Source organism: Stegodyphus dumicola, chromosome 4 (genome assembly GCF_044657685.1).
Source record: "Stegodyphus dumicola isolate Sdum_Otavi_A_Nest chromosome 4, ASM4465768v1".
NCBI classification, from domain to species: domain Eukaryota; kingdom Metazoa; phylum Arthropoda; class Arachnida; order Araneae; family Eresidae; genus Stegodyphus; species Stegodyphus dumicola.
The window spans coordinates 42,514,691-42,531,248 of record NC_140771.1 but is presented as its reverse complement, the minus strand read 5'-3'; positions in this window follow the sequence as shown (position 1 = coordinate 42,531,248).

The following is a 16,558-nucleotide window of genomic DNA, read 5'->3' as shown; positions in this document are numbered from 1 at the left end:
CAATTCCGCGCGCTGGAGATAAAAAGGTTTTTTTCCCCCTCGTAGATTGTTGCCATTGCTCGCTTTCAAATCGTTGAGTTTGTTACTCAAAAATTCTTTAAAGTTTTACAAAATATGAAATCGATCATAAAAAAAATTCCAAATTTCAAATTTGGTCTTCCACATGCCCATATTCGTAGGAGGATTACGTCATTCAAAATTCGACGGCTCTATGTACCGTTGTTTTATCACAATGCGAGAAATAGACATACATTTATGCAGATTTTTCATTATTTAATTTCTTCAAATATAATACGGGACTGTAACATTTGGTGGCAACAGTTTGAAAAGTGAAACGGACACTTTTAGTAATTCAACGTAAAATCGCAAAACGAAAACAATAGTCCTTCAGGGAACGAAGTCCCTTTGGACTAAAAATGTATTTAATTCCCGATTTCTCTAATTAAAAATTTATATATAAACTTTAATTAAAAAGATTATGTAATATTTGATCTTCTTTTTATTTTGAATTTAATGTTTTAATATTAAAGAATGTAAAGCCTTTGTTTTTACTTTTGAATTTGTGTTTTAAATGAGAGTGTCAGGGAATATTTTTTCTAAAATAATAGTCTCGTTTAGTATATTCTGAATATTAATTTGAAAAAATATGTTACTAATTTTATTTTTTACGACAGTACTTTTGCCTTAAATTGACTAATATCTTTCTATTAATTAAGTATTGTTCGCGACTTATGATCTAGCTTCATACTGAAGAGATGTCTGATTTCGTTATATGCTGAAATGTTCAATATGTAATGATTAGGAAATTGGCAGCTGAGGCAAATAAAATCTTTTATTTTATTTCAGCAATCATGTTGCGGTCACAAACAACTTCGTTCAATATTTGTGTCTATTCAAGAGGTTTACATTTTTGATAACTTTGCAGTAAGAAAGAAGCAGCAGACAGGAATCCAGCTAGGCCGAAAAGCAGCGAGCAGTGTTTATGTTCAGGGTGAATTCTTAATTCAGACTGAGTTAGCTTTGGTTCTTAGTGCATTTTGATTAGATAATTAATACTGCTGTAAAATTATAATTTGGCTCTTTGAGTTTTAGTTCCATTTACATCATCAGAATTATGTTAGAGTCATATGACATGGATTAGTATCGACGGAGTGCAAAAAGAGATTTTTAGAATGCAGAAGGGAAATTAATTTACACTTTTAATTTAAATTTTATCTTTTGCATATTTTTTATTTTTCCTGCATATTCTCTCCTCCTTCATGGAGAAAAAGGGTATCGGCAGAGAAGTCTTTTTAAGCGAAAAGCGTTAAAGCAATAGCAAAAGAAGAAAAATGTAAATCGTAACATTTTGACGAACGTAATTAATTAATTACCGTAAAGTATAATTTTTAATTTTAATTTTTGAAAATAAATTTAATTTTTTTAAAGTCCTATTAAAATTTTCAGCATTTCCGTTCAAAGGTCTTTTTGTTTTAGAGTTCATATAATCATAATTCTTCAAGGGAAATATTCATCATCACGGAGTATCACAAAAACTTCTACATAACCGTTACTTATTAACTGAAATATATGACACTGATTTTCATACTGATCAATTATATTTTAACATCACAAACATTAGGAGGAGTAATATTGCAGAAATTATGGTTTCACTCTTGTTATCTTTTCATTTGCAATTCCTTATTTTACCGAACTGGAAGGCCCTGCGGTACTTTTAAACAAACATTCTCATCTGTAGGACTATCTACTTGAGTTAACCAGTGTCTCAGAAGTGTCTAAGGAAGTTAGTTGAAAAGGCCTGCTTTCCTTGCATAAGGTAACTGGCGTTTGGAAACTGCACTAATACATTCCATAGTAAAAAAAGTATAATACGAGTATATAAAAAAATTACAGTTAACCATAAAATGAGAGCCTTCAACATTATCTTATGTGATGGTTAAAGGAACAACAGCACAGAGGTAATAACAGGCCTCTGTTTCGGAACCAGCACTTCCTCAACATACTCTATACCAGGGTGTGCCAAACCAAGCTACCAGTATGATTCGGGATGCCGCACCGTAGGAAATATTTGAAACAATTCGATTCCCGCAGCAATGCATGCAGTGTTAGGGAACAGAGGTCCCTAACTCTGATATAGATTTAAAGCTTTTATTATAGTAGATAATTTATGCATCATTTAAAGGTATTTATTAATATAAAATAAACAAAATAAAATATAATTATTCCATCAATATAAATAAAAAATTTAAATTATACGTATATTATGCATTATGTAGCTTTTAAATATGTTTATTAAAATAAAAAATAAACAACATAATAACAAAACAAGGAGCACAATATCGTTCACTTCAGTATTTTCATTAAGAGCTACGCTAAACGTAACAGTTTCATGTAATCCAGACTTCTGTTTTGCTGTTATATTTTCTGCTATTTCAGTTATTTATTTTTCAACAATTCGCCCAAAAGACGATATTTCTTGAATTCGGGGTAATATTGTTTGTAGATCTGGTAAATCGCCGAACAACATTTCAAAACTTTTTGAAAATGTGTCCTTTAATATGTATATTCGCCATCTGTGAAAGTTTTGACTTTGACAACTACACAGTGAAGCAATTACGAAACTGCATTTGTCGCATTAGATTTAGTTCCAAACATTTAACAAAAAATGTAACTTGATTCTTATATCCAGAAACATATCTTTTTATAACTTCAAAGTTCTTATCGGAATTCTGAAATGTGGACTGATGTTTAGTTTGAAAATGTCTTTGCATACTTAATGTGCGACGTAACACACAATACGATTCATTTTATGTACGAATATATATTCCTTCGTACAAGAGTCTTGAAAACCGGGAACATCAAGCTTTCTTTTTTCACAGGACATTCAATTAAATATATAGGTATGTACTGTCTCAATAATTAAACAAGCAAAGTACAAGTTTTCACAATATAACTAAGAACGTGTAGTGAACATAAAAGTAACCTATAGTGCACGACGTGCATTGAATAAAGTCATACTCGATATCGATTAAAATCATACTCGATATCGGTTAATATCATACTCGATATCGATTAAAATCATTACTCGATACTCGTGCATCGGCGCAACGTACCGAACGAAAGGCAAGAAGTGAGTCGGTGCAGATAGGAGAGACAAAGCGATGTATCTTTATGTGATAACTCTGTAGAGTTGTGTAGAGTGCCACTGAGAATTGTACTGCGTGCCAAATCTGGCACCCGTGCCATAGATTGTCGACGTCTGCTCTATGCTTAATATAAAATCACCCGTAAATTTTAACATGTATTTACCATAATTTCATATTAATTTGTAAGGTATTTCTCCCACCTTTTTGGCGTGCTTTCGTGGTGTAGTGGTTCTGCAGGCTGGGCCGGTATTCCAAAGGTTCGTGGTTCGATTACCGGCGAAGGCGATTGCTCATATTTCATCTTGCCTGCTTCTAAGAGTACCTAATGTCTCTACATGTTACCTTCGCTTATTTTTTATATTCACTTCATGCTCAGAATAATTATAAAACTCTTATGCTTAATTCAAACATTTTAAAAATAACTCACAAATATAATCTTCCCTAAAAAATTTTTAATTCTTTGCTTATTTAATTCAATATTGCATCGGGAATTCTAAAAATATGCTGCTATGCAGCTTTTGAAAATTTTGTGATTTTGTTGTTGAACCATATGTGGCGTAAGTTTGAAGAAAACGATGTTCAGTTATAAAGCTAAAAAGGCAAAAAAACAGTAGTGAGGGCAAAAGCAGTCTGGTAGACAACGCTGATAGAACGGGACAGCTTCCGTCCTAATGCGACCTAATAGGCGCCTATCGGAATTAATGCCGTCTCGCCCTTTTATTAATCCACAATGGTGCGACCCCACAGAGCAAGGGCAGACAAGGCAGTACCAGTACGGTCCCTGCCAAGCCTTGCTCTGTCCCGAGAGCCCTCAAGCCTTCTGTGAAGTCTGTTATTATGCCCCTGTGATTGAGACTGCCTAGGTACAGATCTTAACCAGTACTTCTCAGGTGTTCGCCTGAGTCAACCCCCGGGGGGGCAGTCTGGTAGACAGCGAGCTCAGTGAGAGCGCAAAAAACCATAACAAATCCTTTTGCGTGAACTTTAAAATCTTAAACTATTTAGATCTATTTTTTATGGCATCTAATTGTCGCACCAGAAGTGTCATTTGTTTGCTATAGTGATTCCTAAACAATTTGACTTACTTCATTCTTACTGTATCGTAATGTTTTCCACGGCGCTTAAGTTCATTTGATCGGCCTTTTTAACACTTACATATGCATTTGATGCAGTTACGTTGGTTGAAGAGAAAAATAATGAAATAAATATCCAAATTCCGAAACAGTTTTAATAAAACGCTCTAAGAAGATATTTCATCACATCGAGGAGCAAAATTCCAGCTTTGCACAAACATGGTATTGCACAGACACTATTCATTTTTAATACCCGAAAATCAGCTAGTTTCCTGTTATCGAATTTTGTTGTCAGTACATTGTCGCATGACAAATCAGTAAGATTTCCTTCCACGGAAGTAAATTCAGACAGAGTACTCGCTCTGAATGCTTTAATCAATGCTAACTTGTCAACGCTATCTTTCTGGAAGTATTTTTCAATCTGTTGTGTTTAAAAAAAGGAGCGGTTTGAACACTGCCTGTTAGATGTTCTTCCAATCAAAGCACTCACACATCGATGAGCAGATTCCAAGATCACGTGAGCTGAGTAGCATTCTTATGAATGTAACGAAATAGTTCTAAAAAAATATGCTTCGTTGAGCCTTAGGCTTAGCATATTTCTAGAAAAGCAGCATGCATATAGCAACATGCATGGTTGTATCTCAGCAAAGAGTATACAAAGAATAATGTTTCTCTGTAACGTAATTGTTTTATCTGAATGCTTACTGTTTTGCTGAACATTGCAAGGATACACATTCATCTGAGTCAATTTAATAACATCTTAAAAGTAAACACTGAGCATGATTATCTTTTTTATTATTTAAATTAGCGGAATAAATAAACACACGTGTATAAATTTGCAGCAAGTTACATTTTGTGTGGCTCAGAAATAAGATCAAGAGCTACAGATAATTTGATAATTGGAATTTGAAGGAATCGAGTTGCGCAGTGGGGAAAAAAATACCTTTTGCTCCAATTTTTCAAACACTAAAACCTAACATCACTTTTTAACACTAAGTTTTATTGTCAGTTCAGAAAATGCTCAAAACCTTTGAACCAAAAATACGTTTTTTTTCCTCCTTACAAGTTCAGAAAGTCCGAGAAAGCAATTTTTTATAAAAGCCGATAGTTTTACTATGAGATAATACTGCTTTTAAGTTCATGAAAACACAAATATCGGAATCGACACAGAATTATTGAAAAATGTAATTCTTAAAAATTGATTAATTTGATTATCGGTTTAGTCCTATGGAGAATCAAACTCATATTTAACTGGAGTTCATGAAGGAATAACCCCTTTGAAATTAATAACTATCCTATATACATAACCCACATTAAATAATCATTAAGATAATAAATTATTTAACTCTTAATCGTAATATTAAAAAGAAATATATTTCCTTATATTTCGTTAAATGTACAATAAGTAAATCATTTAATTTTCTATCATATGCAGAAGCTCATATACATGGTAGGTTGTCTTATGTATCAGCCCTTTTTGTTTTTTTTTTAAAGCATCTTCAAAACTATACGGTTATCTGATATGTGACTCTATCTTATATGATGGTTCATATGCTATTTAAATTGGTTAATTATTTCACGACATACATATGTTTTGGAATCAATCTTATTTTCAAAAGGTGACTGCTATTATAGTAAAACTGGGCGAATATGTATATTAATTGTTATTTTACAACGTCTCGTATTCTTTGCAAACATAAACAACGGGATGCTAGAGGACTGTGTGAAGAATTATCCTCAAAGCTGAAGTACGACAAAGTCAACAGAAATGTGTAAAGAACCCTTTATTAACTCAATATATTTTTCATATATGTCACCGACTCGTGTTTACAGAAGCCAACACTTTTGGCTTAACTCAAAAGGTTACAAATAACGTAAAATCAAAATAGAATTAAGTTAACTTAAAGGCCTTTCACAGTTCTGAGTTGTAAAAGTCGGCGTAAACAAGCCTAAGGGTAAGAAGCACCCAACGCCACAGAAATGTAATCACTAGTAAATCAATGTTAGCAACGTGGCCTTCAGGCAGGAATTACACGCTTTATAAAAACGCCTTCCAAAATCTTCTCTTAAATATTCTTTCTACCTCATTTAAATATACTCTCGCTGACTTTTTAACATTCTTTCAAGAAAGCGTTATTTGAAAAGGAGAATAAAAGAATGGTTGCTTTAAAATAAAATTAATTGTTAGATAAATTACATGAATCCCCACATTTTAATTACAAAATTGTAAGCGAAAGTAATAAGAGATTTTAGCAGTGATATTTTATGAATTTATTTCGAAAAACAACTCAAGCTGCATAATTCAAGCATTTTTCGTGTTACTCTGAAGAACCTCTTAAACTTATGTTAAAAATATATAAATTCCAGAAACAGACGTACAGAACTCTTTTCACAGACAAAATAGAATGCTAAATTTATACGTTTTTGTCTAATAAATTCTGTTTAATATAATTTTTGACGTAACACATGAGCTGACAGAATATCACATTATTCGTTTAGTTTGTTTTAAAAAAGAGGCATTTACTAAAGTTTAACAGTGTTTCAAATGAGCAAAGAATAATAAGTATATACTTCTATAAAATACGTAATTTTCTTTCCATTAATAATTAGGCAACATATTTGCTACTATGCAAATTAAATACATTCATCAAAATTAATATAATAACTTTAAAAATATATATGGTCTCTTATATTAGCTTTTCTACATTATTTATGATAATGGAAAAAGTAAAAATGCATAAACAAACCGACAACAGCTGAAATTTACTTATCAGAATGAGATCCGGATAATTTCAGTTCTAGGTATCTAGAGGAATGTACTTTATTAAAAATCTATACTATATGTAGTGAAGAAAGGTTAATTTGTCCTTTCGAACTATCCACACTCTGATAGTTTATAGCCAGTTTAGAGGACATTCTCTATGTTTTGAAGTGTATTGGTGGAAGAGCAAGACAGTGCTCTTATTCGACTCTCACAGTAGCTAACAGATTCAGACTTATGCATTTTCAACAAACCGACAATTTCTCTCTCTGTTCTATACTGCACTACCAAGAACGTTTCTTTTATTCATGTGCCACTGCTTCTTTCTGTGAACTACGGAGAGCAACTTACAATAAATGATAAATGCTTTTATCTGTACCTAATGTTGCAAGGTACTGTAACTAGATAATATGGAGTTAATCGGAAGTAAAAAATTAGACCAATACGAAAGAAGTTTATATTTAGACTGATAGAAGTTGTTCTCTTTATATGTTTCATGTGAAGAATCGTTTTTCAAAGTATAGGTCGCAGAATATCCTATAACTTAAAATTCCCAACAATCTGATGGTGTAAACCTTAGACCACAGACAAGATGTTGTTAGAGACCAGTTTCAAGAAACTGGTACTTACTCCTATGATTTCCTGATAAAAGTTCTAGCTTATTAACAATAAACGAATTTGACTGTAATTTAACGAATATATGAAAGTTTCTAAAACTTTGAGAAAAGCTGGCCACTTTGGGGGCCATTTTACATCTGTGCAGATCTTTCTTCAAACGCTTTCTGAAACAGTATGTTTTACCAAGTGGATGATGATCTCTACCTTTCTCTCCCACGCCCTCTCATTGCAATAAACGTGGACACGGTCGAGAATGCAATAAAGTAATGGACTTGGTGCATGAACAGAGGTAATTACATCTTTCACTCTTATGGCACCATTAATATCCTCAAACGGTTCGCATTCCACCCCCATTTGTGGCCTCGTCTTTAGCACGTTTGGAATGACCGATTGCTGCTAACAGTCACGATATGGACGACAATACCGTCGGTGATATATAATACGCAGTAGTACAAAGGCGGCTCCTCGGATTCAACATTCGTGCCAATTTGTTAGAAAGAGGCATTTAGTTTCTAGGGCTATTAAGGGGCACTTTGGAGATATGTCTGTCAGCAATGATGTTCGTTTTTGTAGAACATGATTTCGTTTTCTTGTTTTTCTTATCCCTTAATTTGCTCGGAGAGGGAGGGGTGAACTGATAATTCTTATCTTTGACCGCAATGGAACCCTGTCAGGATAAATTTGCTCTAATAGGTGCTGATGTAGAAACGCATTTATTTCCTAAACTGCTTTCATTGCATATTGTTTTAGGGGCAATTTGTTCCCATTTAACGTTGAAAGGATTCGCTTGTGAAGGTTTCAATAATGTTATGTAACAAGCAAATATTTACAGTGTTAATATATCTTGTCGATATCAAATCGAATGATGAATGCAAATTGGAGAGATCGTATAGAACGCCACGTATTTTATAGAATTAGCAGTTATATTTGCTGATATGTTTCATAAAAATTAACATTTTTATTTGCTAACTCTGTGTTTTGCAATTGATATATGTCACAAAACTTAATAAACGTATGTAAATGGATGTATTGTAGACGTTTTTAAGGAGAGTCTAAAGAAAAAAAACTGTCTAGCTCTCTTTAAAAATGAAAGAAATATCTAATTAACAGAAACGTCTTAACCCTATCAATGCATATTTGTAAGGTTAAACCCAACTAAATATTAGTTACATCTATTTAAATTTCCTGAGTTCTTGTCTTTGCATTTGCTAAAAAGCACGATAAGAAGAAAAACTTAAAGTTTACTAAAAACTACATCATGTAATGCATTCAAAATTTCACAAACTAACAACCGCTATTCACGGGGTCTTAAAAATTCAGATATGTGATCACCAACAGCAGAAAAGTTAACTTTCTGCACTTCACAAACTCAGCTCCAGCTACCACGGCTGCTAACCTACGAGCTAGCAAATGCGAAATTACTTTAAAAAAATACAGATTGCCACATAATTGGATATTTCGAGATAAAGTGTTTCCAGCGAGCTGCCAGAGTGCTCTCTTAGAGAGTGTTTAAACGACTTTTTACAACAAGATGGCAAGACAACTTCGGCTTAGACTCTACTCAACTGGTAGGAAAAAGCTAATGATTATTATGCCGTATGATTAAAACATTTGTGATATTTGAGATATTAGTGCTCGCGTGAACGCTGTCTTTAGCTAAACTCGTTCGCTATTTAAACTCAACCTAATTTGCATTCTGATGATGATACTCGAAAGAAAGGAAAAGTACAGAAAATAGTTTATATAAAAAAGTGTATTAACTAAAATAAACTTCACAACCTGAAAGATTTTCATTTTGAGATGAAAATATGAGGTCGAACTCAAGTTAGCTTAATCTAAAACTAGCTGAACTGTCTAGTCTGCCAAAAGAATTTTCTTTCCGGCTTTAATTAACAATATCAGAACACCAAATGAATACAACATGAATAAAAACATTTCATCTCTTAAGTACAGAAATAAAAAAACTCAATTAAATTGACTTCTGCTTCTCACGGAAGTAAGAGACATTTTACGGAATTAAATAAATTCAATTCACATGTTTAAATTATATCTTAAACGCGTATCACATCTACTACTTATCCTTAGCAGGGCATCGAAAGAAACATTTCTCGGAATTTCGGAATATATGATTGCTGACTTAGCGAAAACCAATTTTTTGGGAGAAACCTAGAAAGCAGAAAGATTCAAGTAAAAGTTTCATCTGTAATGCAAAATATTCCACTAGCTAGCTGGGACATCGCTGCTAGAGAAACTGTTTCGGCTAAGAGCCCCCAAATGGTAGGACATAGGGAATCTCATTTTTCGAAAAGGTTAATCCTAGCCTCATGCGTTGTTAGATGTTAACCACTTCATTTGATATAAATATCGCAAATGTCGGACACAAACAGAGAAGTTTTCTTTCTTATCTCCACAGTAAGTAGTTGACAGTCCTTTCTTTCTTAATCACAGATGCTTAGTCTTTGAAACGCTTCTCTACTACGTATTGTGGTGGAGCAGAAGTATATGATAGATTTTAATATAAGAAAAAAAAGTGTTAGTTAATAAACTTTACAAATATATATATATACACTCATGTCCATAAATTAAGGATAATGCAAAATCAGGCAAAAGAAGAGTTAGAAGCAAAACAAATTTGACTTATTTGTAAAGCCTGTTTATTAAACAAAAGGTAAAGAGCAAGAAAAGATGCTATATGTTTGATATTATTAAAAAAATTAGCGATTTTTTCTCCCTGGAGCAAACTACAAAAGAAAAACCTATTTACAAAAAACCACTATTACATGGTTGGTATGATTGTTAATACATTGTATGTCCCCCAGACGATGCAATACAGTCCATACAACGCCTAGGCATGCTGAGTATCAAATTATCGATCTGATCTTGGGGGTATATTACACCACTCAAAAAGCAATGCTCTCCGAAGTTCCGGTAGACATGTAGGAGGAGGTTGACGGGCTGCAACTCGTCGGCCAAGCATGTCCCACACGTGCTCTACTGGATTCAAGTCCGGTGAGAATGCTGGCCAGTCCATACGGGTGATATTCTCCGATTGAAGGCATTCGTTTACGATATTTGCACGGTAAGGAGGGGCGTTGTCATCCATAAACACAAATTGTGCGCCCATGGCGCCCCGAAACAAACGTATATGTTGTTCCAGAATGACGTCCCGATAGATTTGGCTTGTCATGGCTCCAATTTGAACATGCAGATCAGTTCTGGAACCCAGAATAATTCCACCCCAAACGAGCACTCCTGCACCACCGTAACGGTGTCGTTCAGTGATGTTTTCTTGGTGGTAACGGGTACCTGGAGTTCTCCATATGAATGTCCGGAAGAATCAAACTGCAGGCTAAACCTGGACTCGTCGGAAAACATCACACAAGCCCACTGTTGCGGTGTCCACAATGCATGCTCTCTACTCCAGGCTAACCGCAGGCGACAGTGAGTTGCAGTAAGTGGAACGCATCTGACAGGTCTACGAGCATATAGACCAATCTGCTCTAAGCGTCTGTACACGGTCTGCCTTGAAGTTGTCGTACCAGTGGCTGAAGAGAGCTGACGAGACAGGTCTGAGGCTGTGCTCCGCCTGTTTCTTTTGGCAGTAACTGCCAAATAGCGGTCCTCATTTGGCGTTGTAACTCTGGGGCGACCTGTGCTGTAACGTCTACTCACATTACCATCATCTTAGAATCGTTGCCAAAGCCTGGAGATGACACTCTGGGCAATTCCAAGTTCGTCTGATACTTCCAGTTAGGTACACCCACATTCCAGACGGCCGATAATTCTACCACGTAAAAAATCATCCAAATGCGTCCTTTGTGTCATAACTATTCGGTTATTGCACTGAAATGCTTATAAAGCGCCTGCGAACAATTTTACTTCTTTGCCTGTATTCCTTATATATCACTCTCTTACACTCTCGTCATTGTGACGTACCATCGGTGCCATCTGGTTACTTCCTGAAATTTGCATATGATTCTTGAAGATATGTGTAGTGATTTTACAGATGATATATTTATGTTAGAGTTCGATTTCCGCGTGACTCCGAATTATCCTTAATTTATGGACATGAGTGTATATATATATATATATATTAAAATTATGTATTAAGGGGGATTTAAATAATTATTTATTATCTAAATTCTAAGCTAGCTGAATAATATGAGTGGCAAATAATATCCCAAGCAGCACCAGAACATTCAGAGAGCATGTTTTATGACGATATTATGTGCATGTAGATCGTTCCACATGACGTCCTAAAATGTTGTAACAAACGTTTTCTTAGAAATTACATTTCAGCACATACTGTAGCACTTTTCGAAACTTTCCCAGCATATGGTATAAAGTACGTTTTACATGGCATAATAAAGAGATGAATCTTAGAACCGTGTTCTTAAAACTTTCAACGTACAACGCTGACATCTTCCAAAATGTTCCCAGCATGTGCTATGAAGTTCGTTCTATGCGGGGGCGCTAAAAGGATGCGTGTTACAACCGTATTTTTAAGATGCACATTTCAACGTACAGCACTAGTAAAATGTTTCCAGTATGCGCTATAAAACATTGGTTTCAAACTCAAAATGCATACGGGCTGGATGCACGATCTGAAAATAATTGATGGACCAGAATAGTTTTTAAGCAATATGAAAATTTTTTATCAAGAAAACGATACAAATATTTTAATTAAATTTTGCTTACTAAACGTTTATCAAAATATAAACAAACAATAATAATAATAATAACACAAAGGGAAAAAGTCAAATTTATATTTATTTTCCATCCGAAATCTGAAGTCTGGCACCTGCAAAACATTGCTGTTGGTTACACATTGTAATTCAAACTCACTGGCACCTAAATATTAATATTTCAGATCGTTTATTTCAACTAATTCTATTATGTTTAATTAATAAATAAGTAATTAATTTCAATTTCAATTTAAACTAAAAATAAACAAATCATGAAAACTTTCCAAGTGGGACAAAACGTGAGAATAAGTAATAACAGCTTAGTCTCCTTTCATTATTTATTAAATTTTTTCTAGGCATATAAATTGAAATGCGAACATTTATTCGTAAATAATTATAAATTTGGCATGTAAATACAAAATTTGTTTGTATAACATCCGGGAACTCAACAAAAATTACTAGAAATTATCTTCATAATGGATTTTAGACGCTCATCTGTAAATCATATTCTTTTCTTATTAATTTTAAACTTTGAAAAGAATCTGTTCACATCGCGTTCATTTTCAGTGGTAATGATAGTGATGGGTACTCAGATTTCAAATAATATTAAATTTTGCTATCTTTACAACACTATACTTGCAACAAATACATAATTTAAATGCATTCGCGGGTGGTACAAAATTTTTTCGGAGTGTGTAAATTTGAGACCAACGCTATAAAGTATGCGTTACTCATATTACATTTATAGCAATTACCTAGTTTTCATGCAACCTTCGAATGATTAATTTTTGATAAATATTTTAGTGAATAATTTTTATTTTGTCATAATACTGATTATAGGAAACATTCTAAGTATTCATTACACTAAAAACGGTTTTAATTGTATAAAATATCATAAATAAAAGCGTACTTATTATAGGAATTAGCATGTGTTTTTTAAATAAATATGTTTAGACTTTATAATTACCTAATTCTTTCTCACAAGTTTATCCCAACTAGGACTAGTACGTTTAGTGCAAGTGTTTCACGAATGAGTCAGGAACGTTCAAGCGAAATGTTCTGAATCACGTCTACATGCTACAATTTTAAGTAAAAATTTTTTATAATTTTACTTAAAAATTATGCAGCGTGCATTTAATGAAAATTGCTCAGATTTTCCAAAAATATTTAAAATATCATGCATTTTGTTTCAAATGAAATGGTTTCTATATGATTTTTTTTTAATTTCGAGTTAATCATTTGAGTCATTCTTTTCAGTTTCAGATTTTTTAAACATAAAATTTTAAGTGTCCTTATTAAGTGTCAGCTGGAGCAAAAATATTCAGTTAAACACATCGAAGATTTTAGACCAACATAGCACAACTATTTATTAAACTACATCAAAAATTGGTGATTTAAGTTTTCTTCTAAGTAAAAGATCTTCTTGATATTACAGAAAGAAATTACTTTTTAGATCTCGTATACTGTTATTATGTTACGTTCTGGCAGAACGTCGAAAAACTTTCTTGTGGAATGTTGCATCAAAGTTATTTGAAAATGCTCTTTGTACGTTGCATGATAATGCCGCTAAGTTCGATACTGGACACACTATTCGCTTGTCCTTTTAGAACTGTAGCATGTAGACGTGATTCAGAACACTTCGCTTGAACGTTCCTGACTCATTCGTGAAGCACTTGCACTAAACGTACTAGTCCTAGTTGGGATAAACTTGTGAGAAAGAATTAGGTAATTATAAAGTCTAAACATATTTATTTAAATAATGTCATCATTCCATACATTTATATCATCTATTTAAATACACTTGAGCCTCGCATCATGAACGATCCATTTTACGAACAATTCGGTTTAAGAACTAATTGTCTGAATTAAAATGCCTCGGATGACAAATGGTGTCTCGAGTTACCAATACTTAAGTCGGCAGCAAATGATTTTCAGAGATGTTTTAAGGTAACTTATAACTTATGCCACATAATTTACACTCGGAGACTTATAGAAATATCATTCTAATATTTTCTACTACGTAATTCTCATTAACGAAGCGTGGCAACAAGTGACTTACTTAAAGGAGCATGAATTCGGTCTGCGGGAAATAATAGTAAGACTGAATTATAGGTAGACTTTAAGCCCTGTGACACATAAAACACTTTTGTTGTTGTTGTTATTTCTGCGCAGGAAATTAACAATGAAGACACGGAGAAGTTACTAGTCTTTAGAAGAAAAAATATATTCTATTTCTCTAATATGTGAAATTTGTGCAATATAGAGGTAAGATGCAAAGTTTTCCCTGTATGATATCATCCCGATAAAGCAACTGCAAGCTGCAACATAAGCACATAAGCATTTCCGATGACAATATCGCTTTATAAAGTTTTAAAAGCAGGCAGCAACATTCCACAATGAAAAAATTTTGAGCAAAACAACTGAGGCACAGTGAGTTTCAAGGAAGTTGCTACATATACTGATTACGATTTATCCCTAACTTGTTTTTCTGCCATAATCAAATTTAAAAATTCTTTCGGAAATATTTATATCTCCGTCGTAGAGGGAAATTTTCTATATTTTTAAGATTTCACTTTTGCATGCTTTAAAGCTTTTTTTTTTTTTTTTTTTTTTTTTTTTTTTGTAGCATTGTCAATTTGTGAAGAATTATTCTCTCGAGTGTTATTTCTTAGTGCCTCCCCCTTAAAAAATAAAACTTAGTGATCTTATTCCTAACCCTTCTTTATCCTTAGCTTTCTAAGTTGACATTTTCGACTATAAATAAATGTTTCACATTACAGAATTATTCAAATCTAAAGTTTTGATTTTTAAAATATTGAATATTTATTAAACTCGAAATTTTTCTATTATGAAGAAGGAAAAGGAAAATAATTCTTGGTATTCCGAGAGTCGAAACATATACAGAACTCTCATGCAACTAAATCACTTAGAATATCCTAACTGTTCACATATAAATCACTAAAATAATTCATTTGCACATAGATGATCAACACATTACCTCTATTTTATTTTTGAAAAATCACTTAAAATCGGAAAATGGTATTCTTTATCTCATCAGAAAATGGTTCAAATCGTTTCATTATTTCACTACGAAACAGGACGTGTTTCATTGAAAATTCTCAGAACTAAAAAAATTCAATTTTAGCTTTCTGTTTCTGATACTTGTATAGGTATTATATTGTTTATTAGGGTTGTTATTTATTAGGGGCAATATTTTGTAAATCATATTTATAATAATCGTATCTTGAAGAACTATATATTATAGTAATGGAGAAGTTAAAAATTATTGTTGCATTTCGAGAAGATACACAGTGACTCCAAAAGTGTTCGTACACTTTAAGAAATTGTAGAAAAAGCGCTGTAACCCGGAACTGAATTCGAATATAAAGCCCAATATTTTTTCATATCATCTATATGTGATTTTGAGTAAAACCAAACTTTCCTTTTTTAATGCTCGTTTTCTTTTTCTAACATTGGAAATGCAAGGAGACATAGATAAAATACGACACGAAAGTGACCGTACACCGAAACATTTTCGTAAAATTTCATAAATAAAATTGTCGTCTACCATTTTTTTTTATTCTTCCATTTTGGTTATAAGGTATTTCTCTCGCCTTCTTAGCATGCCTTCGTAGTGTAGTGGTCAGCAGGCTGGGCACGTATTCCAGAGGTCCGTGGTTCGATTCCTGGTGAAGGTGCTTCCAATTTTTCATCTTTCCTGCTTCGAAAAAACCTAATGTCTCTACATGGTGGTGTTTAAAAATTCGTTTAGTTTTATTCTTTGCTTGCTTACTTGGTTATATTTTATTTAATATTTAAAAATAGCTCCTAGTCGTAAGGGAACAATCATCAGCATTCAAAAATTGAAACTTTTTCATCGTGAGGGTGACAAATCGATTCGCGATATCAGTAAATTAGTCAGTTTGTTCCATTTTACGGTGCAGTATGTGAGAAAAGGCTTTAAAGAACAAAATAGGATCCAAAATAAAGTAAGAAGAGGTTGTCAGGCAAAGAGGACTCGACGTGACTGAACGTGACCAGAGATTTATAGTTAAAAATGTGTGAGAAATCCATATTTGAATGCTGTAAAGATTTCTACAGAATTAACTGAAAGTTTTTCTACTTCAGTTTCACCTGAAACTAATCAACGAATACTCAGATCAGCTGGATTACATTGGCGCTCTGTTGGAAGAAATTTCTTTTTGCAAGTGCGAAAATAGAAAGCTTAGGCTTTTCTTCGTAAAATCAATGGTAAATAACCCCGAACCGTTGAAA